Raw genomic sequence first — 27,582 nt, forward strand, 5'->3', positions numbered from 1 at the left:
AGGAGATATTGTATGACATGTAAATAAAGAAAACATATAATTAAAAAAAAAGAATAGTATTAAAGGTAGCCCTTAAAAATACATGTACTATTTAGGACAGTCTAATATCTTACTGCATTTAGTGTGCTGTCTGACTAGTATGAAGGGAAGATCTTCCATAATGTACTACTTCTGGATGCTCACATAGTGAGGAAATCTAAGATCCAGAGGGCGTCTTCCACGCTTTCGAATCTAGGGAGATGATTGTCTGGACAAAGCAGTATTTACAACAGCAACAAGACCAGAAAAGAACCTTAACATATTGATTTATAGTTAAATCATAATCCATGAGAAAAAAAAAGACAACATTACACATAAATACAAATCCATCAGAATAACAGAAATTCTACATTCTAAAAGCCAAGGAGGTCTGGAATGACATATTCCTGGCTGAGTAGGACAATAACTGCCAAGTGGGATGCTGATGTATTATAAGGACATACATAAGAATTGAAGGGGAAAATAAAAATTTTCCATGATAAGCACAAACTAAGGAAATTCAGACTACTAAGCCAGCTTTACAGAAGATACCTTTAGGAGTCCCTCACATGGAAAAGATAGATAACGACATCAGTGAGTCCAAGGAAAAGCACAGGTCACACTGCAGCAAGAAACAAGCCACTAAGAAAGAGGAAAATGCTGACCATCCACAAAACAGCAGGCATTTATAGGCACTTTGCAATAACTTTGGGTGTTAATGGTCTTGATTCTCTGTAATAAAGTCACAAGATGAAATTCAAATATTACGAAGCAAGCAGGTATAGATACACAAGTGTCTGACAAAGCAGACTCAAAAATTAGAAGTAGGTCACTTATGTTGATTAAAGGACCAATCCACAGAAGCACATGACAATCCTAAATATGAACTTGCACATGTAATAGTAAGATAAATGCCACCAAATGTAAAGGGACTAGGTTACTTCAAGACAATTATACTGAATAACTATCTGCTCTCACTCTCACCTAACAGCAACACAAAAACAGAAAAAATAATCATCATCCAAACTAAACAAAATAGATGACATTACAAATAATATAGACTTTATGGACCATTTTAGAGAGCATTGTATTTAACTACTAGAGAATACACATGTTAATGGGAACTTTCTCACAAAGGGATCACACTTGAGAGAGCAAATTAAGACTTAGCAAATCCAAGAACAGTGGAATCATTTCTTTTATTCTCCCTGATAACAATGGAGTAAAACTGAAAATTCCCAAATCTCCAGCCACAACCATAGAATACAAACTCACACAGACTAAGTAATCCACTAATGGATGACTAAAGAAATCAAGAAGGAAATACATTTCTGATAAATAGCTGCTAATAAAAACACAGAATATGAGGCTCTGTAAAATACAGTAGAATGATCCCAAGTGGAATATTTGAAACTCTAAATGCTTACATTTTTTAAATTAAGAGAAATTTCAAGGAAATAACTTACTAATGCACATCTTTTGTTTTGATTTTCAAAAATGAGAAATCCAAATCAGTTGACAGGAAAAAAATTAAGAGAAGTTAATGAAATAGAAATAAAAGAATAACTCTAAGAGTGAATGAAACAAAGCTGGTTCATTGACAACATAAATAAACTTAACAAACCTTTAAATTAGCTGTTAGAGAGATACAGAGACAGAGAGGGGAAGATAGTGGAAAGGATGGAGGGAGAGAGGAAGAAAGGGAGAGGCAGAGAGAGGGAGAGCGGTAGGGAGAGAGGAAGATGGGGAGGGGGGGGATGGAAAGAAAGAGAGAGGATACAAATTAATAAAAGTAGGAATGAAAAGGAAAACATTGTGTTAAACACCAGAGAAATATACAATATCATTAGAAAACAATTCAAAACCTATATTCCAGTAAATTAGAAAATACAGGAACATATATCATCTACCAACATTAAAGCAAGAAGATTTAAATAAATTCAATAGACATATTTAACTCCTTAGCACTAATGTTGAAGTTTTTTTTTAATAGTCTCTCAATTAAAATGAAGCCAGGCCCACATGGATTCTTCCAGACCATTAAAGAACTCACAATAATATCCCTTGCATTGCTGCATGAAACATAAAGGGAAGGAATGCTATCAATCTGATTAGTATGAAGCCTGTATTTTTGAATAAACAAAAGTAGATACATACACACAAAAGGAAGGCCAGCTTCTCCCTGATAACATAAATGTAAACAATTCTCAATAAAATAGTTTTCCAAAATTTGACTACACACCAAATGGTCATCCATTGTGGCCAAGTAGGCTTCATTTCAGAAATACAGGGATGATTCAACAACTGTACATTTGTTAACCTAATACATCACATCAGTAGACTCATGGGCAGAAACCACATGATTAGCTCAGTAGATACACAAGGGACATTTGACAAAGCCTAACATCATTTCACGATAAAAGCTCCCAAGAAACTAGAAACAGAAGCAATATACCCCAATTTGATAAAGATTATATTATATATGATAAGCTTATAGCAAATACTAAGCTAAGAGGAGAACCTCTGAAAGCATTTCCACCATAGTGAACAAGGAGACAAGCACGTCTTTGTTCTTCTCCCTTATTTAACATAGTACAGGCAAATTAAATAAAATATATTCAAATAGGAAAATAAGAAGTCAAATTATCCCTATGTCCAGATGACATGATCCTGCACACAGAGACCTTAAGGACTCCACCTGAACAAATAAACAAATAACACCAAAAACTCATACACAACCAGGAGATGAGAACACAATCTCATTCACAATAACTTCATATAATGAAAATTGCTTAAAATAAAGCTAACTTTGTATAAGAAAAATGCTTAATATAAAGCTAACCAAGGAATGAAGAGCCATATACAGTGAAAATTTTAGAACACTGAGGAAAAGAAAATTAAAAATAGTAAAAAAAGAACACCAGAAGAAACTAATTTTAAAGATGAGCAAAACAATAGTAGTAAATCTTTCCGTATCAGTAATTGTTTTACATGTAAATAATTAAACTTCCCAAGACACAGGGTGGCTGAGTAAATGGAAAATAAAACAAAGCAAACAAGATTCCAATTATACGTTGTCTGCAGAAAACCTAACGCACATTGAAATATTCACACAGGCTGAAAGGAGGAAGACAAGCCATATAAAAAGCTACAAGACAGCACTGTCAGCAATCTGTTTACACCATATAAACCAGCAGGGAAACACGAACATACTATGTGGTCGAATCAGCCCCAAAAGATGTAGCCAGAGCCCCACCCATCAAGAGGGCAATATACATTCTCCTCAAGCAAACATGGGATGCTCTCTAAGACTCATCGTGTTTTGGACCACAAAACAAGTTTGCTTTTTGTCTGTCTTCTATATGAATATTTTGCCTATGTGTACCTCATGCATGCCTGATGCCTAGGGAGACCACGAGAAGGCATTACTCTCTGGAACTAGAGTTATGGACAATTGTGAGCCACAATATAGATGCTGGGAATCAAACCTGTGTCCTTTGGAAAGATAGCTGGTGTTCTTAATCAATAAGCCGTCTCTCCAGACCCTAAAAAACAAGTCAACAAATCTAAAAAGTATAAAATCTTATCAATCTTTTTTTCTGACCATAATATAATAAAACTAGAAATCAGTTAAAAGGGAAAAAAAAGAAAAAGTAGGAAGTTAACAAATACATGCAAATTAAGAAGCATACTACTGATATAAAGTAATATATAAAGAAGATATTAGAAGGTAAATCATAAAGTAGTATTTGACTGCCATTAAGAAATATTATGAAGGCAAATAAAAGTGGCTGGTAACACTTGTTTTTAATCTATAATTCTTAACTTGCTTTTGTCTGGACAAGCCTTTCAAGAGTCTCTCATGGGACACATTCAACCCAGTAAGGGATATGACTGTACCCGAGTCATCACGAGGTGAACTGTAGCTTGTGATCTCTCTGAGCCCCTAGGACTATGTGGCTTTGAATGTTTCATTCACACCCATACATAGGTTCAAACATCAAACACACCTTCTAACTTGGAAGCTACTTTGAGAAGTACTTCTGGCCACTAGATCCTTAAAGCCACATAGGGTCAGGCTGAGAGGAAAGAACATACACTCCCTTCAAACAGCTTCTGCAGTGACTTGGGAAGGAGCCTTTGCTTTCTTTCTATTGAGCAAGTCAGCGTTAGGTACAGAAGCTGCTCAGATGGCAAAAGTGGGGTTAAGAGTGGAATTCTCTCAGTGAAAGTGTGACTGTGAACATCACTGGGCTTCATGCTCCTATCTCAAGAGCCACCCCTCAAATCATGTAGCACTGAAGTCTGGCGCATGGTCTGGCTTCCAAAGGACTCTTGTTAAAGATGGAACATTTTCTTCAGCAGAATGTGTGTTTGCGATAGGTACTCATTGTACATCCCAAGGCAGCCCCAATCTGACTCCTGGGAGAGTAAGGGTCCGTCACCACTCCCATGGAGACAGGAGATTTCATATTCATTTTTTTGTTGTTGCTGCCTTATCTTCTCATGTCTTGTTAATTTATTATTTGGCTAGTTTTGTAATTTTTCCATTTTCATTGTATATATCTCATGTACATGGTACTGTATTACATCAGGGTGCTGTCACTCAAAATAGATCTACTTGATACTGCAATCTCCAGGCTGCCCTGGGATGTCTCTTGAGATACAGTTTGTGGAATAGTTGCTTTATGGTCATCTGTGGTAACTGTTAGAAAAAAAGAAAAAGGAAGGTTCTTCAGGAAGATGAGATTAAACACCTTAGAACTTGAAAACCATTTTGATATTTGGGACCTTGGTCAAGTTTTCTAAAGATAGGGACTATTCTCTCTCTGAATGTTAAAATTACAGTTTTGAATTACTTAGATTGCTCTGAAATGAGTCTCTGTATTATTTGTGTGTATGTGTACTGCTTCTGGTTCATTGCAGTATTTCACAATACAGTATTGGACCAGCTAAAGTAAATGTTTCCAATTATAGAAAGGGGGGCAGAGAAAATGGTTTGACGCTCTCCTTGACCTTTTGCTCCATTCCCACAATGTCCCACATGGCTCTGCTAGGGCCAGTTAACCTCTTGATGTCTGTGCTGCTTCTTATGTTAAATGGGGCTCATAACCTTCATGATGTAAGGCAGCAAGAGGATGAATTATTGAAGACTAGATGATCTATAATCTGCCTCACATACTATTTTGAAGATTCCCATCCATTATTCATCACTGAATACACTTACCTTGCATTATTAGAATATGGCGCCTCATAATTTTCAGACATTTCATATATTTTGATAGGGTGCAAACAAGTGCATGCTATATGAAGCTTTTAATTGTGATTAATTAAACTTAGGTGATCTGCACTGAAATATTTTAGTTTTGTTTTTTTTTTTTTAACAAATGATGAAATCTTCATGTTGGTACTAAAGATCACTGCATTTGTGGTTGACCGGACTATAGAGTTTTGTGGTTTCAATGTCACAGAACTGGGTATAGCACGTACTACTTATTGCTACAATCTCAAAGGTTCATGTCATGGAATAATATTTCAGGATAGCCGATCCCATTTTGAACCTTGAGATTATGTTATTTATAAGAAAATATTATTTCTAGTTGTGGTGTGACTCAGCCCTAGCATACACCTTTAAACCAAGAGTCTTCTGTTTATTGTAAACAGGATTAAATAAAGTCAACCATAGATCAAGAGGTGGAGCAAGCAACTGGTTGACAGAGAGTGAACACAGGGGGAAAACCCATAGAGAGTAAGAGGGGATCAGAAGGATGGATAGAGAGACACACAGGAAGGAGAAGGGGGGCATTCAGTTTGAAGGGTTCTTGAGAAGGAGTGTTTCCTTTTGGGATATCAGCTAAGGAGGAAGATTAGCTGAGTGCTTTCTCTGTCCTTCTCATCTAGCAGGTTTTCATCCAGGATCTGGCTCCCAAGTCTTTATTAGTAAAAGCAAACATTTGAGTTTTTGTTAAAAAACAAAACAAAACAAAACAAAACCTAAAACAAAACAAAACAAAACAAAACCTAACAAATTAATATGGAATTTTGTCTTAAACTGTATCCAGCTATGTGCCTAGCACAAAGAAAAAGAGAAGGCTGGGTCCTCACCTTAGCTGTGTCCTCCACCCTCTGTAATATACATAATCTGGGGTTCCTTTGTTATTCACCCTCCCTAGGACACTGCAACTGTGCTCTCTACCCACCCTAATGTACAACTGTGTGTTTGTGGAAAGTGTGATAAATAAAATATTGCTAGTCCTATTGTTAATACCAAAGTCATCAAAGAAGTGCTTATTTTAAATGGAAAAGAGAAATGATTGCTAAAGTAAAGTAGAGATATTTGGTTTGGCCAACCTAAGTCCCTGGCGTCCTCTAGGTGGGATTTAGAATGCAAATAAATCATTCATAAAATTATTTTAACAAGAGACCTTATGAAGTGAAAAGTATTTATGGTTCTTTTCAAACTGGCAAGGCTGAGAATCATGAAGTCTCAGCTCTCAGATGTACTGTGCTGCCCATCACTGGTGGCAGAGTGCCCTGTTGCTGTGGCATGCTCTTCTGTTCCTTGACCAGCTTCAAGGGCGTTTTAGTTCACTCTTTAGCATTTTGTGGGAGGAAGTCACAAACGTTTCCTTCACCTTTTCCTTACTATGTATCCACTGTATCATATACTTTATTGTTTTATATTAGGCCTTTAGAAACAATTTTTAAACAATGTTTAAAACTAGACATGCCACATGTTTCTACTGTGCTTAAATTTTGTATTTTCTTTATCTAGCATTCTTAAGATTTTCCAAAGTACATAATATTAAACCCAGAGTAAATATTATCCCTCTTAAAGAAAAAATTATGAGATATTGATGTTTAGAAATCTAGTATATTCTACTTCCATCTTAGAATCTCAGAGCATGTTTACCTACAAAATCTACTGAGTAGCCCTGTAACATCATCTCCTATGGCTCAATACAAGGTTAAACAACCTTGGGGGGCGGGAAGCATTTGCCCATAGTTTTAGGATAGTAAAAAACTCTATATTGATCTCCTCAGATTGGCAGGTATTTTATTGTTTATTTTGAGAGCAACAGTGTGAAGGAAAACTCCTGTTAAAGCCACACAACAATGCAACAGACACCATGGCCTTACAGATGAACTCGCTGATGAAAGTATCGCCAAGCAAAGAATCAGCAGATTTCTCCTCCAAAGGTTGCTGGGCACATGGTTTTCATGGCAAGCTATGCCTGTGTTATCTTGTTTTATACTTCAGGATCAGTTTATGTGAAGAATCCATTGGCAACTGTTGCTAATTCTTTACCATATGACTGCAACTGTGTTCCAGAACATTCCAGCTCATATCATCTTGTTTATCAAACAACCCCACGGTTCATGAAAATCAACTACCTTAATAAAATTTATGAAGTCAACTTTACAAGATTTGAATGTTTACTCCCTCAAGGGTATGTCTTCCTCAGTGTCCCCCTCCCTTCATCAAGGCCCAAGTAACTTTATAAGAAAGGAGGTTAAAAAAAAGGGTAGGAGCCTGAGAGAGAATGGAGGACATGAAGGAAACAAGGCCTTCCAGGTATAACAGGACCAATGTGCATATTGAACCCACAGAGACTATGGGAGGATGCACAGGGCCTGCACAAGTTCAAGTTCAAGCTTGATGGGGGTCTCAGGGCTGAGAAAGGGAAATGCACATGACCTCGAATCCCTAATGAAGAAGCTATCTGCAACTGACATCCACATGCAAAGGAAAAATTAGTCTTCTCTAACGTAGTCTCACTGGGTATAATAACCACACTTAAAGGTAGGCTCATGCCGAGCAGTAGATGGCCAAAAAAATTAATTCAGTTGTATTTTTGTTGACATTTTTGTCTCATATTGCTTTGGGAATTTTTTTTTTCTTAATGATCTTTTGCTTTTATATTATAGTTTGCCATTCTGTGTTTTTATAGTGTGTGTGTGTGTGTGCATGTGTGTGTTTCCATGTTGTGTATCTGTTTTCATGTTTTGTTTTTTGCTTTTAACTCATTTTTTATTGTGGGTTGTTTGTTTTTATTTTTGTTTCTCTCTTTTATTCTAAAGAAAGAGAAGGGGTGGTGTTGGATGGATGGGGATGTGGTGAGAATCTCAGAGGAGCTGGGGAAGAAGAAACCATGAGCAGAAAGTACTGCGTGAAAATAAGTTTTTAACATACAAGATGTATTTGAGTGAATAAAAGACATGTTTTTCAAACTTGGTTATCCTATGTGAGTTTTAAAATGCTGACAAATTTGACAATGCTGCTTGCTTTGTTCTTCAGTTACATTTCTCTACATTTATAATTGATTAAAATTTAAGATTAGACCTCAATTTTATGTTTAGATATATATACATTAATATACATTAATACTTTGGGTAGTGTTTTACTTACTTATTTATTTTCCCAATTGTTGGTATATTTTGATTTTCTGTGTTCCTTTAACCAACATTAGTAATTTGATTTTCCTGAAATGATTGTTTTCTTGGATTTGGAAAACACAAAAACTGTATTATTTAGGATTATAGAGTTGTAGTAGTCTATTTTCTAGATTTCTCCTCAAGTTAACATGGAAAATTAAAGGGAAAAATATAGTAATAGGAATAAAAAGTGAAAAGTTTCAACATGAGAGAGTAGGAGACACAACACTGCCTTACCACTCTTTCATTGGCATGCTCTCTTACCAGAGTCATCATTCTAGAGAGAGAGAGATACAGAGTAGAGACCTAAGTTTCAGGATGTGCTTTCAGAAGTTTGGGCATACCACTGTCAATCCAATTTCTTCCATTCTAAGAAAGATTCCTTTGTTCATAGGTGTCACAGCTGGAAAGAAATATTGATTGCTTTCTGTCTTGGACCCTTTGGACTGCTTGGAAGGTTTTTCAGATGGGATCCAGATCAAACCCTAGGAGTACCGTGTACCAAATGTCTTCAGCAGTAGGGACTTAACTTCAACCTCTAACCAGCAACCCCATACAATATAAATAGGCTATGTTGTTCTGAGAGTCCCTAGGACTTTCCTAACCAACAACTCCAATGGCAAGATGTCTGTAAGGGGCTAGTAGTACTCATATCTTGGGAGTCATAAATAGCTGTCCAATTGAACTTAAAGAACCATTCAACAGGAGAGAGATTATGCCCTGTATTAGAAGCCTAGTGAATTACCTGGTACATGGATCTTAGGAGAAAACCTCTATTATCACTTTACTAGACAAACATAATTCCTAAGTGCATTCTAAAGCATCTTTATATCAATAAATTAGTGTAGCTCTTGCCCCACAGCAACGAAGCTTTTCTTTGGAGCATGCACTTAACCATTAGAGAAAACCAAAACTGGTCACAATGGAGAGATCAATTGATTGTGAGGTACCAGCCCTATCATACACATCCACAACACAAATTCTGCCCCCAATACTCAGGGAACATCATAAAAGAGAGAGTAGAAAGGTTGTAGGACAAGTCAGAGGACCAGGAAGTCTGCTGTGAGATACTATCTCCTAAAAATGACAGAAAAGTTACCCTCAACAACATGGCTGCCTAAACAAGACCTGAATGAGGACAATATCAATAAAAAAATTAATATAGAATGCAAAAACTACAGGTCTTCATCCCCAAAAATATGAGATATAGGCAAAAAGACTAATGAAAGAATGTAAATTTCTCTCTCCCGGGATAAGCCCCCTAACTGGTTACTTAATACAAAGTGGTCAGCCCTGGAATTGTGTCATACAAGCCATACCAGATGTACTCAGCATGTTGTATATACAGATTTGGGGTGGGTAGGGAAGTGTGGGTGGGTCAGGGAAGGGTAGGGGAGAAAGTATGTATGATCAAAATACACTGTAGAAAAGACATGAGGAAATCATAAAAAAAGGAGAATAATTAAGAGAAAGAATTGTCAATACCAGCGCTATGCAGCTGTGGGTGTGGATTGGGCAAAAATACTGACAGTTCTCTCAGAAACAATCCTTCAGAATTAGAAACTCTTAGTATTCAGTCACGGGCTGTCAATATTCTCTGACTAACTTGTTCTCCTCTAGCAAATATTGACTTTTTAAATCACATCCTTTTCTCCGTGTTGAAGATGATGACAAACCACGTGTGAGTTATTGCTGGCAGGTTCTGGCTGACTACAGGACCGTGCAAGAATAGGTTTTGCATGAGCGGCTGTCGTATACTTTATTCATCATAAGGAATGAGTAAAAGTCATCAATATGGTCTTCAAATTTCACTGTCAAAAACATTTTCAGTGGCTTTGAGAATATACTACATTCCTGAATGGAATCAGAACTGAGTGGGAGCAGGGAAGAGCGTTACAGAGATGTGGGATCTTCAGTAGGCACTGTACAAAAGAAAAGTACCTTGTCTACAACACACCTATTTTGGGCTCCCTAACCTCTCTTTCTGTGCACCTCCTAGCTAATTTCTCACCTTTCACCTATGCCATTGTTGGTTGGTTCTGTGACAATGTTTATAGGAAAATGATTTGATATTTTTCCTTATTTTTCATGTTATTTCCCTACTACCTTATCTACTGACACAATGCTCCAAGCAACAACCTGTTGGTAGAGTTTGTACTTTCTGAAGGCCATTGTTTTGTGTTGCCCAAATATCTGATCCCTGACTTCTTTTCTGTCAATTCAATCGTTCCATAGGTAGAAAATTATATTTCAGTTATTAAGCTCATAATCGAAGAACTGAACAGAAAGAAAAGAAAAAAAGGTAGGGGTAAAGAAGCCCCTGTGTGGCCTATGAGCTTATGACAATTTCTATCCAGCACTGGAAAATAATAGAAATAGATGTCTCTAAAGGACAATAAGACGTGTCATTCTGCAGACCATTCCGGGTCCTTGATGTATGCAGCAGAAGTAAGGAGGGAAGGAAACACTTACCCTATCTTGTGACTTTATTTACATTTAAGATGCTAGGAAGGAAAATGCTAAACTTAAAATGAAGTTCATGCATTTCATGAGTTTATTTTGAAGAGAAGACAAGGAGTGAATATGGAATGTTTGTATAAACAAAAGCAACAGGAAAGGTACGAACAGTTGTATCACGCAGAATGGCAAACTCCTTTTTCTCATATCCTCTTTCCCCACCAGGTAACTCAGTTGTTAAGATAACAACTCTGAGGCTTTGGCAAACACCAAGAGAATCAGGTAAACAACTGTAGATAATTGACTTTCACAGTGAGCAACATGGGGTTGTGTGTCACTTGGGAAGCCAACATCTATGGAACATTCAATCTTTATCATCATCCTGTTTTGGTAGTATCTTGGCTATTTTCCCACATTTCAATTGAAGTTTTAAAAAAAGCTTTGTAGTAAATTTAGATGAATGGCCCTTTGCTCACACTCAATTATGAAGTTCCATATATTTTGCTAGGGAGACAGGGTGGGTATCTAGTTACAATACAAGTGTTAGGGCTAGGGATATGGCTTGTTGCATAATTATTTGCTGTACAAATAAGAGAGAAAGCCCATATAAAATCTCCAGAACTTATATAAAAAGCCAGGGGTAGTCACCATGCCCTGTAAGCAGAAGGCTATAGGTGGAGAGGGCAGAGACAGCATAGTTGCTGAGCTTGATGGTCACAAATGTAACTACAGATTTTGTGAAAGACTTTGCCTTGGGAGAATAAGGCAGAGAGCAATAAAGCAGGACACTCAGTGTCCTCATCTGGCCTCCACATACATGAAACACGCACATGCTCAAAAACTGTACACACAAGCACATGTGATGGGATATGCTTGCAATCCCAGTGCTGGAGAGGTGAATGCTGCAGGACACTCCCAGAATGATTGGCTAACCAGCTTAGCCTAATTGGTAAGCTTCAGTCAGGCCAATGGGTGACTCTAGCTCAAAAGGCAAGAGGCTTAGGAATGACAGTCAAGATTGGCATCTGACTGCTGCATATTATCCACATGTATGTGCACCTATATACACTTGAACACATGCACATGTATATACACGTACACAAACATACACACTCTCATAAGGTGTGCAAGGTATAGCTGCTTAGAATTCAAGAATCCAGAAACAAACAAACAAAACAAGATTACTGTTAACCTTCTCACCATCTTCTCTTTAACCAGATAAATAAACTTTCAAACTAGAGGTATCAACTCTATCTACAGAGAAAAGGAATATACTCATGTCTGAATACATGAGCAGAAGAGAATCTGATCCTGTCTGGCAAAACCCTTCCAGTTTCACTATGTTTGATGTAATCCCTTTGTCCATGTCCCATTTCCCATGAAGGGAATAGCAGGTGAGTTTCTAGTCCAGTGTAACTGATGGGACTGAGTCACATATTGTACTATCAGTAACTCCCAAAGCAAGTGACACCAGCTAGAAGGATTCTCAGCCATTATACAGCGGTATGCCCACATGTTCAGCATCATGTAAGATTGAATCCACAGCAGTTTCTGAATTTCTATTCCACTTGATTCTGATCATGAGCCTGAATGTGGGCAAAGGTTCTCTGAGCTCCGCTGGTCCTGACTTTCCTCCACATTACAGGATTTATAAGACCTTGTAATATAATCTTTCCCAGACTGTCATCTCATATATATTTAAAACCATTATTAAAACGGTGTATGTTATGTCATTCAAAACTAAGATATTTCCATGTGCATGAAGAACTTCTGAGTGCTTTCTGAGTAGAGATCAAAACATCCAGAGACTTCCATAATTAACTACAACTCTCAATCCTTTTTCCTTAGTTTTCCTGGGAGCTTTAAAAACTGGTCCTTGAAAACTTTGGATACTGAAAAGGATAAAGAGGTTACTAGGTGACTTCTTCAGCATGTTCCAAATTACTTCAGCGGTGAGAATGCAGTATCCATTTCTCCCTTGTAGTTAAGTACCAGCCATTGAATCACAATTTGTAAGCCACATTGAGGGGCCCATGCCAGGCTCTATTGGTTTTGTTCATTAGCCCATAGTTGTGTTCTCTGCTCCAGGAAAATGCCCTCAAGAAAACTCTGCTGTCAAAAAGCGTGAGTTCCCCTAAGTGGGAGGTCAATAGCATCTCCATATTCCCAGCCTGGAAGAAGAAATGAGATGCCAAGCACGCCACCCACTAATCATCCACCCTTCAAGGCTTGATTTGGTAATTTTCTCGAAGGATGAAGAAGCTGACAAAAACGCTTTCCGGGTGGAAAAGAGGCTTGTAAACCTTCCCCACTTATTATTCGCTGCCTGAAAGCAATAAACATCTTGTTTCCTTGATAAAGTATCCAGGCTCACATTGGAGGGGAACAAAGCTATTTAGCTCAGCTCCAATTATGATTTCTTCTAGAGAATATCACCCTGAGGGCTCTGTACTGTGAATTATTGAACATTACCTTTAACCTCTCGACTCCCCTATGTATCCTGTCAGCCCAAATTCCATGCTGTGAGGCATTTCTTCATACTATAAAATGGTGGCAGATGTTTTAGAACACAGAACGGAGGGAATAGATGCCCACCTGAGATGTTATGGGCCAGACCAAAGCTTAAGGAAGATACACTTTTGTCAATCCATAAACTTCTCTCCAGAGCTCATTTCTTGGATCCTATATAATCAATTAAATCTAGAAAGAGATAGCCTATCTTTATTTTTCATATCTGTGTCTCATTATCACAAGCAAAACACTTTGGCCCTTGGTACTTGGCAGCAAAAGAAAAAAAAACATTCTATCATCTGCTATTCTAAAGTAGCAATAAAAAATTTGTTACCATTAATGTTTCAATAAAAAAAAATTGAAGGCCAAGTGAAGTAATGGGGGTGGAAAAGGGAAAGAGTGATATGTAATTTTTCTGTTCAATAGTTGCAAATGCCACTGAACTTGAACCAACCAGCAACCAAACTTTTTGAGTATTATAGCATACCAGAAACTAATATTTTTAATCTAAAGGAATATTATGAAAGACACTCTCAAAATTCCTGACCTGGAAATTTATATTTTGGGTGATACTTGACATTTATAACGTAGAAGAAGACTGTATAATGTAGAAAAGAAATTGGAATCAGGAAAACTAGAGAATGATAGAAGACAATTGCTGGAGGAAGACCAGAAGAAGGGTCCCAGAGAGCTGAACAAGGCTTAGAAAGTGAGAGAGCTGGTCAAATAGATATGGATACATTCAAGAGAGACAGAAATATCTGGCAGAGGCAAGAGCCCATCTGGCAAGCTTAAGAAGAAACACGGAAACTAATGTGTCTAGAGAGGAGTAAGTGTGGGAAAGAAGTAGGATACGAAGTCAGAGAGATTGAGCAGGAGAAGAAAAGTGTAGGCACTTTAGGTGGAATAAAGTAAGCTTTCCCAGGATACTGAACAATGGCATCATATGATCTGAATCACATTTTAAAAGGATGCCTTATGGAAAGACATTATAGATGTTAGGTAAGCAGTATAGAATCAAGGAACATGTTCAGAGCCTGGTGACCTAAGCATGTGGCTTGGGAAAGTAGGGTTATGGACAAAGCACAGGCCCCTGAATCTGCTCTGGAGAGTCGATATGATTGATTACACTGGCTGAGAGTAGGGAAGAAGGGCACTTGAAGGGTGTGTTGAGATGTGTTGACCTGGAAAGAATGTGGGTACATACAAGCATGATGGGGAAAACTGAGTGGGGCAACTTAAGAAAACTCATCAATGGCTATTAGATACCTCATATAGAGATTGCACAGGCTATTGGGATTGTAAAGATTTCAGGCAAAAGATGCAAAATAGAGGCAACAATTTGGTAATCTTATGGCATTCAAAGCAATGCTTCTGGGGGATACCAGTAATTACAGATAAGAATCAAAATTGAAGCTGGGTGGTGGCAGTGCACATCTTTAATCCCATTACTTGGGATGCAGAGGCAGGAAGAGCTATGAGTTCAAGGCCAGCCTGGTCTACAGAGCAAGTTCCAGGAGAGCCAAGACTATACAGAGAAACCCTGTCTTGAGAAAAAGAAGAAAAAAAAAAAACCAAAGATTGAGCTCAGAAATACATTGAAGTTAACAGAACTGTGGAAAGAAGAGGGTCCAGTAAAGAGGATAAAGGGGAGTTGGTAAATGGACAAGTAGCCAAAACAGATATTTCTATGCTGTGCTGATGGAAACACTCCAGTAGGGGCAAAAACAGATGCAGAGGATGATGTTGACTTGGAGAGAAGCAAGAGCAGATGGGGATCTGGTGTGCCCGATAGAGTGGTTGGGAATGTGAGCACAAATAGGCTACCCATGGTCACACCTCTGATGAAAGATGCAGATGTGGAGAAGCAGGTGGAGGTGATGGTGTGCTTGGCAGAATCCCGGTGGGGTACTTGATAAGGTGAGAAGCATGGTCATCAGGTAGACATGATGGGGATGCATGGAATCTTTGGAAGAGGTTTTGAGAGGGTTGTTTATGCCAGTGTGAAGTCACTGGGCCAGGAACACCAGCATCAGCTGGAAGCCAGCTGGACACACACTCTCTGTCCCTGGAGAATGTGAAATCTGAATGAAAAGATGTATATGAACAAGAATTCCAAGTGTCTCTCTCATCTATAAAATGAGTGGAACTGATGGTGCATCAAGATGTTAGTTTCAAATAATAAACACATAGCATACACTGAACTCTCATCAGTCAAGTCTTGGCAGGAAACAGAATCCACTCAGATGCTTTCGATAAGTGGTTCTCAGGTCTGGTTTCACTACCTATGGAGCTGTTGAATGATGGGACTCTTGACAGGCCTGTAGCACTGCTCTTAGACAGATAAGGGTCCAAGTACTGGTGGTTGTCAGTGTTGATGATAATGTGCAGCAAGACCTGTGAACTTCTAAGGTAAGTGGTTAGACTACAAGGAGGGAAGGGAACCAATCACAGGAAACAGGTAGAATTACAAAGTGAAAATTGATAATGGAAGTACTTGGGGACCAGCAAACACAGGGAAAGCATTGCCTTACCTAGGGCTGAAGGAATAAAAGAGGAACCAGCCCTACTTTAGGTAATGAAGATCTGCCTTGTGAAGTTTTGCAAGGAGGGACTGGATTGCTTCCAAGGTAGTGAGTAAATTAGAACACAGCAGGACTTTATTATCTCCTCTTCCCAAGGCCGGTCTCCTGGTGGTTCCTCCCACTGGCTGGCTCCCAGCTGAAGCTGGCAAGGCACCCTGGGGTATGTAGTTCTCCACAGTAGTCTGCAGTCCTGAGAAGAGAGGAGACCAGAGGAAGGTTGCTGAAGAGTCAGACTGAGAAGGCTCAAGAGAAGCCCTTAGTGGAAGACCAGGACCTCTTCCAAGCACTTTATATGGATTAACATTTTAATAAATGGCTTCATTTCTTTTTATTAAAACAATGCTTCCTTACTGAATAAGGCTATATGCCAGCTCAATTAATTATTAGAGACAGCTGAATATTTAAACATTTAAACACACACTATTTCTAGTTGAAGACTCGAAGTTTTTTGCCAGGTGATAAAAGTAGCATTGATCTTTTCTGTACCAGAAAAAGTGTTAATAATAGGTTGAATTCAGAATAGAATCTAGATTATAAAACAACTTAGTCCTAATGACTAAGTTTTCTAATTTTTACTCAGGAAACATAATTATAGAAAGATACAATGGGTCCATAAATTGGAGATCCTGCTGGGACTCTATGTCCCATTTCATGAACATCCTGAAGAAATCGACAAGGCCAATTATGCTTGTATGTTCTTTTGTTTTCAGTTGAAAGCTATGTTTTGGCATCATCAAAAGTAGTTCTAGTAAAAATCAAAGGAAATATGTGATTGGTAGAGGGCAGGAGCGAATCATTAACTGAAGCGGGCAGAGGAAACATTCCACCAGAACATAAGACATAAGCTGTGTCCTGTTTCTGAGCTAGTACATCCTGAGTGGATTCTGTTCCCTCTATAGCTGGTGGAATGGCTCAGTGGTTAAGATCACTTTTTGCTCTTGCAAAGGACCTGGGTTCAATTCCTAGCACCGACATGTTGGCTTACAACTGTCAATAACCCCAGGGGATAGAATGGGGATACACACTGCACACATAAGTACTTGCAGACAAAACATTCATATAGAGGAAAATAAAGCTAACATTTTTTTAAAATGTGCTAGAGCGTGGACCTGGGGCTTAGTTCACAGAACGCTCGTTTAACATGTGAGAATCCCTGAATTTGATCCCCAGGACCATATAAAACCTAAAATTGAATAAGATGGTTGCATGTCTCTAGTCTTAGAACTTGGGAAAGTAGAGACTTGGGAAAGTAGGGTCAGGATTCAAAGTCATCCTCAGCTACAATATTGTGTTTGGGGCCAGCCTGGGCTACACAAGACCCTTTAGCAAAACAGCAGCGGCGGCAATGACAACCTGTCCTTAAGATAAGCATTTCATCAGACCTAGGAAGCGGTTGGCAGTATAGCATCAGGGAGCTGTTGGCATGTCTGTGGACACTTGGCTGACGGAGCAATGAGCAAGGCTGGGGTGGGGAACCCAGCAGGGAAGCTCAGGGCTTCCCCAGTGACTGATGCCCTCTGTACCCAAAAAGGTGCAGCTCAGGGGTTAAGGGTCAGGGCAAGGAGTAAAGCCTCAAGATGAGGCAGAACAAGAGACTTGGGGATCACCAGAGTATCTCACAAAGGACATCTGGATGGGTGCTGTCGCTAGCATCTTTGGTTCCTCTGTCATTCTGTCCTCAACGGATGCGAACCTGATTCCCTTAAACTGTGGTAAAGCTTCTTGTGTGGAGATCACGCTGTGAGAATGGGCGCATGAGTCTTCAAACAGCCTGCCTGTGTGCTTATTAAGCTGACAAAGAATGGCCAGATGTCCGACTCCTTTTTACTTTTTAACATTTCTTTTTAATTAACTAATACATAAAATTAAAAAAAATAAGCAAATTGTCTTCTTAAGTACATGGCATATCATTTTGTTTGACACCCCAGATAAAAGGGGTTTTCTACCCTAAGCATCCTTCCCTACTGGTGTATTTAAGCCCCATGACAAGTCTATTAGAGAGAGAAGGCGTCTACAAATCCTACTCTAACCAAGCCTGAGAAGCTGCTTCCACATGCAGACACTTTCCTAACCAGCTAATGAGGCTGTCTCAGCACTGCCCATATTCACATACATTATAACGCCAACTGACACCTCCTAATGAGTCTATCGCTGCTATAGAGAAAAAGCGCTCCCACTCAATAAGTGTAAACTCACATGTCAAAAATGAAACATAGTTGTGACTCTTAAATGGTCTGTATTGATTCTCCACAGTCTCTCTGTGTTAGCCTGGTGCCAGTCCTTCAATTTGCACCCTGAAGGGTACAGCGTCACTTGATTTAGATGTCAGCATGAGGCGGCATAGCAGTTTGAGAAATCAACTGAAATATTTTAGAAAATTGTTTTGAATATCTTCACCTGACTTTGCAAAGGCCACTGCTCTCACAGAAACAAAGGGCTAAGCAGTGCGCCTCCCATAGGCATTTTGACCTGAGTTTAATCAAAGGAAATGTCCCCAGTGTCAAAGCTTGCCCTGTACAGTTCTTTATCTGCATAGGAAATTCCACTTGAAGAAATTTAATGCTAAGGCTGCAGAATCTGCATACCAACCGAGTAACTATGTAGGGCGTTGTTTTTCAATGAACACAGCATGTAGAATAAACATGAAGAATGTTCTAATGAAACTATTTCAGTAGTTAAAATATGTTCTCTGTATCAAATATTCCAGAGGACTTAGACACTTTCAAAGAGTCCTCACAGAGACAGGAACCTAGCATAACTGTCCTCTGAGAGGCTCCACTCAGCAGCCAATGGAAAGAGAAGCATACATCCACAGCTCAATATTAGCTAGAGCTCCAGAATCTTCTGGAAGAGTTGGGAGAAGGACCGAGGGACCTTAAGAGGACTGGGACTTCCCAGGAAAATCAACAGAGTCAACTAACCTGGACCGTAAGGGACTCCCAGAGACTGAATCACCTACCAAAGAGTGAACACAGGCTGGACCTTGGCACCCTGAACATAAGCAGCAAATGAGCAGCTTGGTCCCCAACAATAGAAGCGGAGACTCCCTGAATCCGTTGCCTGCCTATCTGCCTGGAGACCCCATTCCCCTAAATGGACTGCCTTGTTGGCCTCAGAGGAAGAGGATTTGCCTAGTCCTGCACCAACCTGATGTGTCAGGGGTAGGGGTGGCATAGGGGACGTGATACTTAGAGGGGGTGATCCCTTCTCAAAGGACAGGGGAGGGAGGGATGGGTGGAGATTCTGTGTGAGTGGGTACTGGAAGGACAGGGGGAGCTGATATTGGGATGTAAAGTAAATAAATAAGCACATTTTTTTAAAAAAAAAAAAATGTCCAAACCAGGAAGAAAGAAAGGAAGGAAGGAAGGAAGGAAGGAAGGAAGGAAGGAAGAGAGAAAGTAAGGAAGGAAGAAATGAAGGAAGAAAGGAAGAAAGAAAGAGAAAACACTACCATGTTCACATCTATTTCCCCTGCTTCAGAGAAACTGACCACTTCTAAGAACATCAAAGATGGCTGGAGAACCGGCATCATGGAGACCCTCCCAGTTGCTACCTAATTCTGGCAAAGCACAAACGAACCAATTATTTCTTTCCAAATTTCACTGAAATGTACAAATTCCTAGATTTATGTGCCACATACTATACAATTACTAGAACTTTAATGGAAATATAATCTTTTATGAACGAAAACATACAAGGAACTTTAAAGATAATTATTGTTTTTTACCCCTCTATTGTCCTTCTGTCCTGTTTAGGGTCACTATTGCTGTGATAAAACATCATGACCAAAGTCACCTGGAGAAGAAAGGGTTTCTTTGGCTTATACTTCCACATCATTGTTCATCACTGAAGGAAGTCAGGGCAGGAACTCACTCAGGGCAGGAACCTGGAGGCAGGAGCTGCACATAGAAGCCATGGAGGAGTGTTGCATATTAACTTGCTCTCTATGGCTCCCTCAGCCTGCTTTCTTCTATTACCCAGGACTACCAGTCCAGGGTGGAACTACATAGAGCAAGGCCCTCCCCTATCAACAACAATCCCTCCCAAAAACCAAAAAAACCACTTCCACAAACTTGACTGCAGGCTAATCTGATGAAGGCAATTCCCCAGTTGAGACTCCCTCTTCCAAGATAACTCTACCTTGTGTTTACAAAACACTACCCAGCACACATCGCTTCTGCATATGTCAGAAAACATGTAATAGTTGTCTTTACCGGGGTGATCTATTTCACTTAACATGATCTCCAGTTCCATCTAGTTTTGGTAAACAACATAATTTAATTTTCTTAATGGACCAGTAAAGCTCCACTGTGCATATACACCACATTGTCTCTATCCAGTGTCAATAGGTATGCAGGCTAAGTCTGTTGTCATTTGGCCTCAGGAATAAGCATGATGTGTAGGTTATCTTTATGGTAAATTGACTGATTAACCTTTGTATATACTCTGGAATGCTGTGACTGGCCCATATGGAAATTCTACTTTTATTTTTACGTTTTGGTTTTCAGATTCCTCCATAATGATTTTCATAGTGTTTGAACTAATTTACAACCCCCTGCAGCAGTATATAAGGGAATTTTGCCTCCCACATCCTTTGTAGTATTTTTGATGATTTGCTGATGACAGCAACACTGATTGGGGTGAAGTGAAATCTCAATGAAGTTTTGATTTGCACTTTTCTAATCATGAAAGATAATGACATTTTTCATATGCTTCTTGGGGGAAAAGAATACCATAAAACCAAAATGGAAATTCCTAGTAGTATAAAGAGGGGAAGAGAAAGAGAGAGGAGGAATGGGGAATTTAAAAGAAAGAGTAATTGAGAGAGTGAATCAAATATATTATATGATGTATGGAATTATCATAACACAAATCCATATGTAATTAGTACAAACTAAGTCTTGATTTTTTTTCTAAAGGAAGGGTCAGCTTTCTACTGACAATTGATATTGTTACACAAACAAGTTTGGCATTTGGGAAAGGGTGTTTGAAAATAGTTGTAAATTTTATTCCCATAGAAAGTCTCTTCCATATGTTTTCCAGTCTATGGGTTCCCATCACATTTTTGTCAGGTATATGATATTTTGATGATGCTTATTATAAAATATTTAATCCTATACAGAATCATAGCAAGGTACAGTATTAATTTTATCCACTCTATGGTGAGAGCAGGCAACCAAAGTCTCCTAAAATGACACTGGTCATTTCTAAACAGCAGAAGAATTATTTTAATGAGTCCCTCAAACTTTTCTCACTACTGGAAATATAGTGACATTTCAATATATGTATTCATTTTAAATGTAATATTCAACGAAAGGTAAGAACGTCTGTCTTCTCAAACACCTTTTCTAGTGGAAACACTCAAAATTCTTTCTCTCAGCAGTTTTGAAATTTGCATAATTAATATCTATATCTATCTTACTTGCAACAGAATATCAGAAGTTCCCTTAGCAATAGCTTAATAAACTTTGACCAAGTTCACTGGTCCCCCCTGTGCCGCAGAATTATTAACTATTATTCCACTTTAACTTTCTATAGGACCAACTGCTTTGGGTTTATGGGTGCATGAGCAAAGCTTTTAACAATAGAACAATTAAAGATTTAAAGATTTATGGATAAACTAAAAATTTTTAGATGTTCCATTTGTACATAAGAAAGAGAACAGGTGGAAAATTTTTCAAATTTACCACCAATATTGGCACCTAAGGCTGTTTTGGTATCCAGCTGATAGACCAGATACAAATAACTTTTGACTATATCTTACTTCAGAAAATATTTAAAAATTAACCTCATTGAAATCGTTCCCTAGAGGTGAGAACACATAAACAAGGCAGCCACATATAAGAAGATCAGGATCCTGGTTGTGCTGAAGTCAGGGCTGTGCTTGTCAATGAGTTGTCACACACCTGGTGGCCAAGATAGCATGCATGCCCTGTGGATCATAATTTTTCTCTGACACTTTTTCGACTTTTACATATTATCTAACAAGTTTGTTATGGAAAACTCTATGCTGTTCAGTTAGTTCTAAATGCAAGCCCAGGCAGCCTCTGCTTCTTAAAAGTCTGATGTTCTGGTCACACTTACACAGGTGCACATACAACACATGAAGAGGGAGAGATTGAAGAGGTTCATGTAGGGTATGTTTCATTCCAGGATGGTGCCCCTCTTCTGAAGGGCTCTGGAACCCTTAGCTGATAGGACCTGCATAGAGGAAGTAAGTCACTAGGATGGTGGGTCCTTGAGGTACCTCATTCCAAGACATTTCTTGTTTCTGTTTCTTTGCTCCTATCTACCATGAAGTGATGTCATGTCCTTCATCACATACTTCAGCCATGAAGTTCTGCCCGTGAAATAGCACACAGAACCTTTTGAAGGCAGAAGCAAATATAAACTTTATTTCTTAAATTTTTTATGCTATATATTTGTTCTCAGTAAAGAAAAAAGTAACTAGGACAGGTAAAAAATATAATTTTTCTGTGACAGCAGACTGGATATTTGTGTATCTACATATAAATCGACACACTCAAAACACCAACTTAATCTAATAATACCCATTATAAATACAGAATATAAGTGATGATATAGGCTCAAAAATCATGAATTGTGTTATAATCCTGTGGCTGTTTTCATCAAGTCCTTAACACTTTGTTTTATGAAACTTTGTAAAGGGAAGAAAGCCTTAAGGATTTCATCCAAACAAATTTTAGAGTTATTTAAACCAGCTTATAATAGAGAATGGATATAATTACAATCTGTTGGGTTTTTTATTATTATTAAAAAAAAACAATCTCTTTCAGAAACTCACCTTGTTTTTTTTTAAATAGCCAATTTTTTTTTTAAATTGCTTTGTGTTTATGTACCTTTCATAGGAATTACAGAAAAGGGCAGATTAAACACTTAAAGTAAGCATATTTTCAAAACAAAAAACGAATAGCATTTAAGGGTTGGACCTTGGATAAGTTGCCAGTTTATTCCCTAAGTCTCCTGGGTCCTGATGCAGTTCCTTTACTAGCTCAAAGTCTGGTGCATGTCTACATTCTGACGCGGCATAGCCTGAGACAACTGCTCAGGGTGGATGAAGCTCTTCCCACTTTTCCAAGTTCATTTGTTGGTCTGAGTCCTTTGCTACTGTGCAAAAATATTGAGCCTGGGATAGATACTGGGTGAAGAGTTACAGGGCTTCTGCTCCCACCGATGTTATTAAAAGTATTGTGGAGAAGAAATCACACTGTTTTATGTACCCTGCAAGACCAAACTGCTATAGCACTTGACGTGTAAATTAAACTCCTAACTGTGAATTTTAACAAATTAGATGAATTTAGCTAGTTCTGTGATTCATTACTGATAACTCACCAGTCTGTTATATTTCTGGCATTTTCAGACTCTGGGGAATCTTTTTAACAGGAAGCTGCTATAGACAGACTGTATTCTCAACATCTTTTATTAAGCAGGTCAAAATAAATCCTGGTGGCCTGTCTCCATCATGGACTTTGGTTTTCATTTGTATTTGCACTTGGGTTACTGACCCAACCCTTGTTTAGACTTGCATGATACATCTCCTACCAACAAGCCTAGGACCTAGTCTGAAATACATACATGGTCCTTTTGTTTTTTAATTCATTTAGGCTTTTAGGAATGAAGAAAGAATTGTGGGAGCTTCAGTCAGGGTCAGCCTTCTAAGACTTTTTATCTTACATAAAATGAGGGGTTACATGAAATCAAGAATCATAAAGTATGATTGAATTATGTTAGGATAAGGAAATTAAAAGATAGTAGAGATTTCCTGCCCATGGGGTTGGCATTTATGAGCACTTTCAGTATGGGTTTCCAACGGCAGATCGAGGAACAAGCTCTACCACTGGACAACCTCTACTACTAAATGACATGCACAATAACTAATGTCATGGGAAATAACCTGGCTACATCATATTCCCCTGTGTCTGTGTCTGTGTCTGTGTCTGTGTCTGTGTCTGTGTCTGTCTGTCTGTCTGTCTGTCTGTCTGTCTGTCTGTCTGTCTCTCTCTCTCTCTCTCTCTCTCTCTCTCTCTCTCTCTCTTTGTCCCCCTGCTGTCTCTCCTGTGTTATGATTTGGATAGATGTTACTCAAAAACTTATATGTAAAAGGCCATCTCCAAGAGAAGAAGCTAGGTCACTAGGGACATGCATTCAAAGTGGGATGATGGGACTTCAGTTCTTTCCTCTTCCTTTTTCTCTGCCTCTCCATTACCATGTCATGATGCTTTACCCTGTACTTCCACTGTGGTGAAAGTTCTGCCTTGCCCAGATCTGAAAGCAGTAGGAGCAAGTAGCCATAGACTAAATCTCTTAAGACTACAAATGGATAGAACTTTGTTTTTGTAAGTTGATGATTCTTAGGTATTTGTTACAGTAGCAGAAAACTTGCTAGTAAATCCAGCCCTTCCCAATTCCCATCAATAAAATGGACTTAGGACTAGGTATTTGTAGTTTGTTCTTAACACTGTAACCCCTCTTCTGCATACACTCTCTAAGATGTCTGAAGTGCCCATTTTAACCAGAATTCAGTAGGGTTTTTTATTGGTTTTTATTGTTGGTTTTTGTTGTTGTTGTTGTTGTTGGTGGTGGTGGTGGTGGTGGTGGTGGTGGTCATTTTGGGACAAGATTTCATTGTACTAGTTCTGGCTATCCCAAAGTTCCCTGTGTAGACCAGGATAGCCTTAAACCCACAGAGGTCAAACTGCCTCAACCTCCCAAGTGCTGGGATTAAAAATGTGTACCACTACATCTGGTTCCACAATTCACTGGGTTTTAAATATAGAGTTAAAAACAAGAGACATGATATCATTTACATGTCTCACTTGGAGTTGCCCATACTAGATATGACCCTATTTTGATAATAGATTCTGTTGGAAAAACTGATCTACAGAGCAGAGCATATATTTTGGGGAAATTACCCTTTTTTGTGTGTTTGTAATTCGCTAGCAGATACCAAGCAGTAAAAAGGAATCTCCAACCGAATAGATTTTCATTAACTGGGTCACCCTTCATGTCTAGAGGGCTGAGCTAAATTGGTATTTCTATATAATACACTATCAGGGGAAGTCTGAGATCTAATTTAATAACTCCCAGATAACTTTTAGAATGAGCAGAACTGAGTAGTTCAATGTTGTTCTAGCTCCCAGAATGCATCAGTTTCTTTAGCTTCCCAAAGAAGCTATCCCCATCACTGTGATGATCTCTCTAAACCCAAGATGAAAAAAAAAAACCAAATGACCTGACTCATTCTAACATGTCTATTACATGCAGAAATTGTGTGTTCAGTCTGAGCAGTGTGGGGCAGGCTCTTCACTTAATGGCCTATGGTCTGAGGTTTTCAATGGAAATTACTAGGAGTGGGCTAGTTTCTCTTACAGAGCCAGAGGTAAAGGGATTCAGTTCAGTATTTATATGTTTGCTTGCTTGCTTGCTTGCTTGCTTGTTTGTGAACTTAGTAAAGGCTAGTCATTCTGCTTTATAGCTTATCCTAAAGATTGCTGCTACGATGTTCCACTTGTTTCTTTGCAGCTTGAAGAGTCATCAAGTGTGTGTTCCTGAGCTGTCTGCTGTCACCTTCTTTTTCAGTAGCCACCCTTCTTGGTGAGAAGAGTTAAGAGGTCTGGCTATGTTGCCTAATTGTACTAAAGCATTGTCTCCATCACCAACAGAGGTGACTACTTCACCTCGTGTGCTTAGAAGTTGTGTTCACTGGTCAAAAAGGATTTCTTTGCTTTACAAGAAAATCTCCTATTTCATGTACCTAGCTCCTCTTGTGTGTTTCTATAAAATGCAGATAGAATATGCTTATTATTCTTTATTTCTCTGAACTAGAAAAGCATTCCTCTGAGCTTAATGGCTCAGACACACAGCAGTAAAAGAGTAACACAGAAGTAATGTATTTTCTCACGTCTGACTGTTGGGATCTTGGGTTCTATGTCTTTTCCAGTATTAAAAATGTATTAACAAACATTAAGGCATTAGTGCCATTGGCCACCAGTACAATGCAGGCTCATGGATGGATGACCAAATAGAGCAAAGAGGGAATATTTTCTTTTTTCTTATTAATTTACTCACTTTACATCCCAACATCAGGACTATTTTTCTTTTTACATGTCTTTGATAAGATGGATCTGGAGTTCTGAGTGGAAGGCTGGGCACAATGATGTCAGAACAGTGTAAAACAGGGGAATCAAAAGAATGAGAATATTTGTGAGAGTGATAGGTCAGAAACACAGACCTATATATTTGTGTCTTTCCACGATACGAAAATTTATTGAAATACAATAAACTCACAAGCGCCATCAGTTTTGCCAGCTGCTATTTGCCGACTAATCCTAATTTTTCTTGATGCCTGCTCACTAAAAAACACAGGTTATTTTATTCCAATCCTAATTTACATCCACTCTGAAGTCACTCATTATATATCAACACATTGTATCCTTTTATCTGTCCACTTTCAGTGTGTCTGTCTCTGTCACTGTGTGTGTGTGTGTGTGTGTGAGATGGGAAGAGAGATACACACACACACACACACACACACACAGAGCGAGAATGAGAGAGAGAGAGAGAGAGAGAGAGAGAGAGAGAGAGAGAGAGAGACTACAGAAGAGACAAGAAAGCTGCAGCAGAGGCAAATAGCTGATTGAGATGCAGAGTCTCTGTGGGAGGTGGAGATGTTAGGTAGGAACCTTGTTGGAGAATGCCTGCAGATTCCAAGTCACAGATTACAGATGTGGCCTGAGGATCACTAGGTCCAGACAGACAAATAGGCATAAAGGCAATCTGATGGACAGGACAATTCAAATTACCCATGCCAGCAGTGTTCACTGGATAGCTGGGAGTCATCTGCCTTTTGGTTCTTTAATGACCATACTGAGTAACCAGATGAAAAGCCGATGGGGGTCCTTGTAATCCCAGTGTTAGGTGTCCTCTCTCTTCCTGGGCTTCAGGTAAGGATGTGGCACCCTTTTCCTCAGTTTCCAGTGTCTGATTAGATCTCAGGTCTGTTTTCCCTATGGTTTTCATCCACTTCCAGTTTAGTTCAATAAACGGATAGAGCCATAATGTTTTCCATCCTAAGAATAAAATATCTATCGGTCTGTGTTAGCATCAGGGCACCCAAAGCCTGTGGCGACACATGGGCAAGTCTCACAGACCTGTTGCCAGGGCAAAAGCCACCATATTCCCAGAATCCATTGGGCTCACCTCCTACCTTTACCTGCGGATATATATATATATATACACGGGGAACATCCCTCCATCTCCATCTCTCTTACTCTCCCTCCTCTCTTCCCGCGCTACTGCCCCCTCTCTACCTCTCAATTAAACCTCTTACACGTGGAACTGTTTGGGCCTAGTTTGTGGTATGTTCTGAGGCGATCCGCCATTCTAACGCATCAGTCAGTGTCTTATGGGCGGGCAGGACAGATCGATCGTGCACAGACCAGGTTCAGAGCCCCCAGGCTCAGTCTCTGTACTCAAAGTGCAGTCAATTGCTCCCTGTAAAAGAGCATCTCCCCGAGCAAGGCCAGCCTGAAACCTTCGATTTTAGCCAACATGA

The 27,582-nt window shown here is 39.0% G+C and overlaps 1 long non-coding RNA gene across 1 annotated transcript in view; it reads left to right on the forward strand.

Annotated features, from left to right (window-relative positions):
* Window positions 1-7,135, forward strand: part of LOC116071316 — an 8,204-nt gene extending 1,069 nt beyond the window's left edge. The window contains exon 3 of the long non-coding RNA XR_004110817.1: window positions 7,063-7,135. This is a non-coding gene — a long non-coding RNA (uncharacterized LOC116071316). The remainder of the gene's footprint in view (window positions 1-7,062) is intronic.
* The last annotated feature ends 20,447 nt before the right edge of the window (window positions 7,136-27,582 follow it).

Source organism: Mastomys coucha, unplaced genomic scaffold (genome assembly GCF_008632895.1).
Source record: "Mastomys coucha isolate ucsf_1 unplaced genomic scaffold, UCSF_Mcou_1 pScaffold22, whole genome shotgun sequence".
NCBI lineage: Eukaryota > Metazoa > Chordata > Mammalia > Rodentia > Muridae > Mastomys > Mastomys coucha.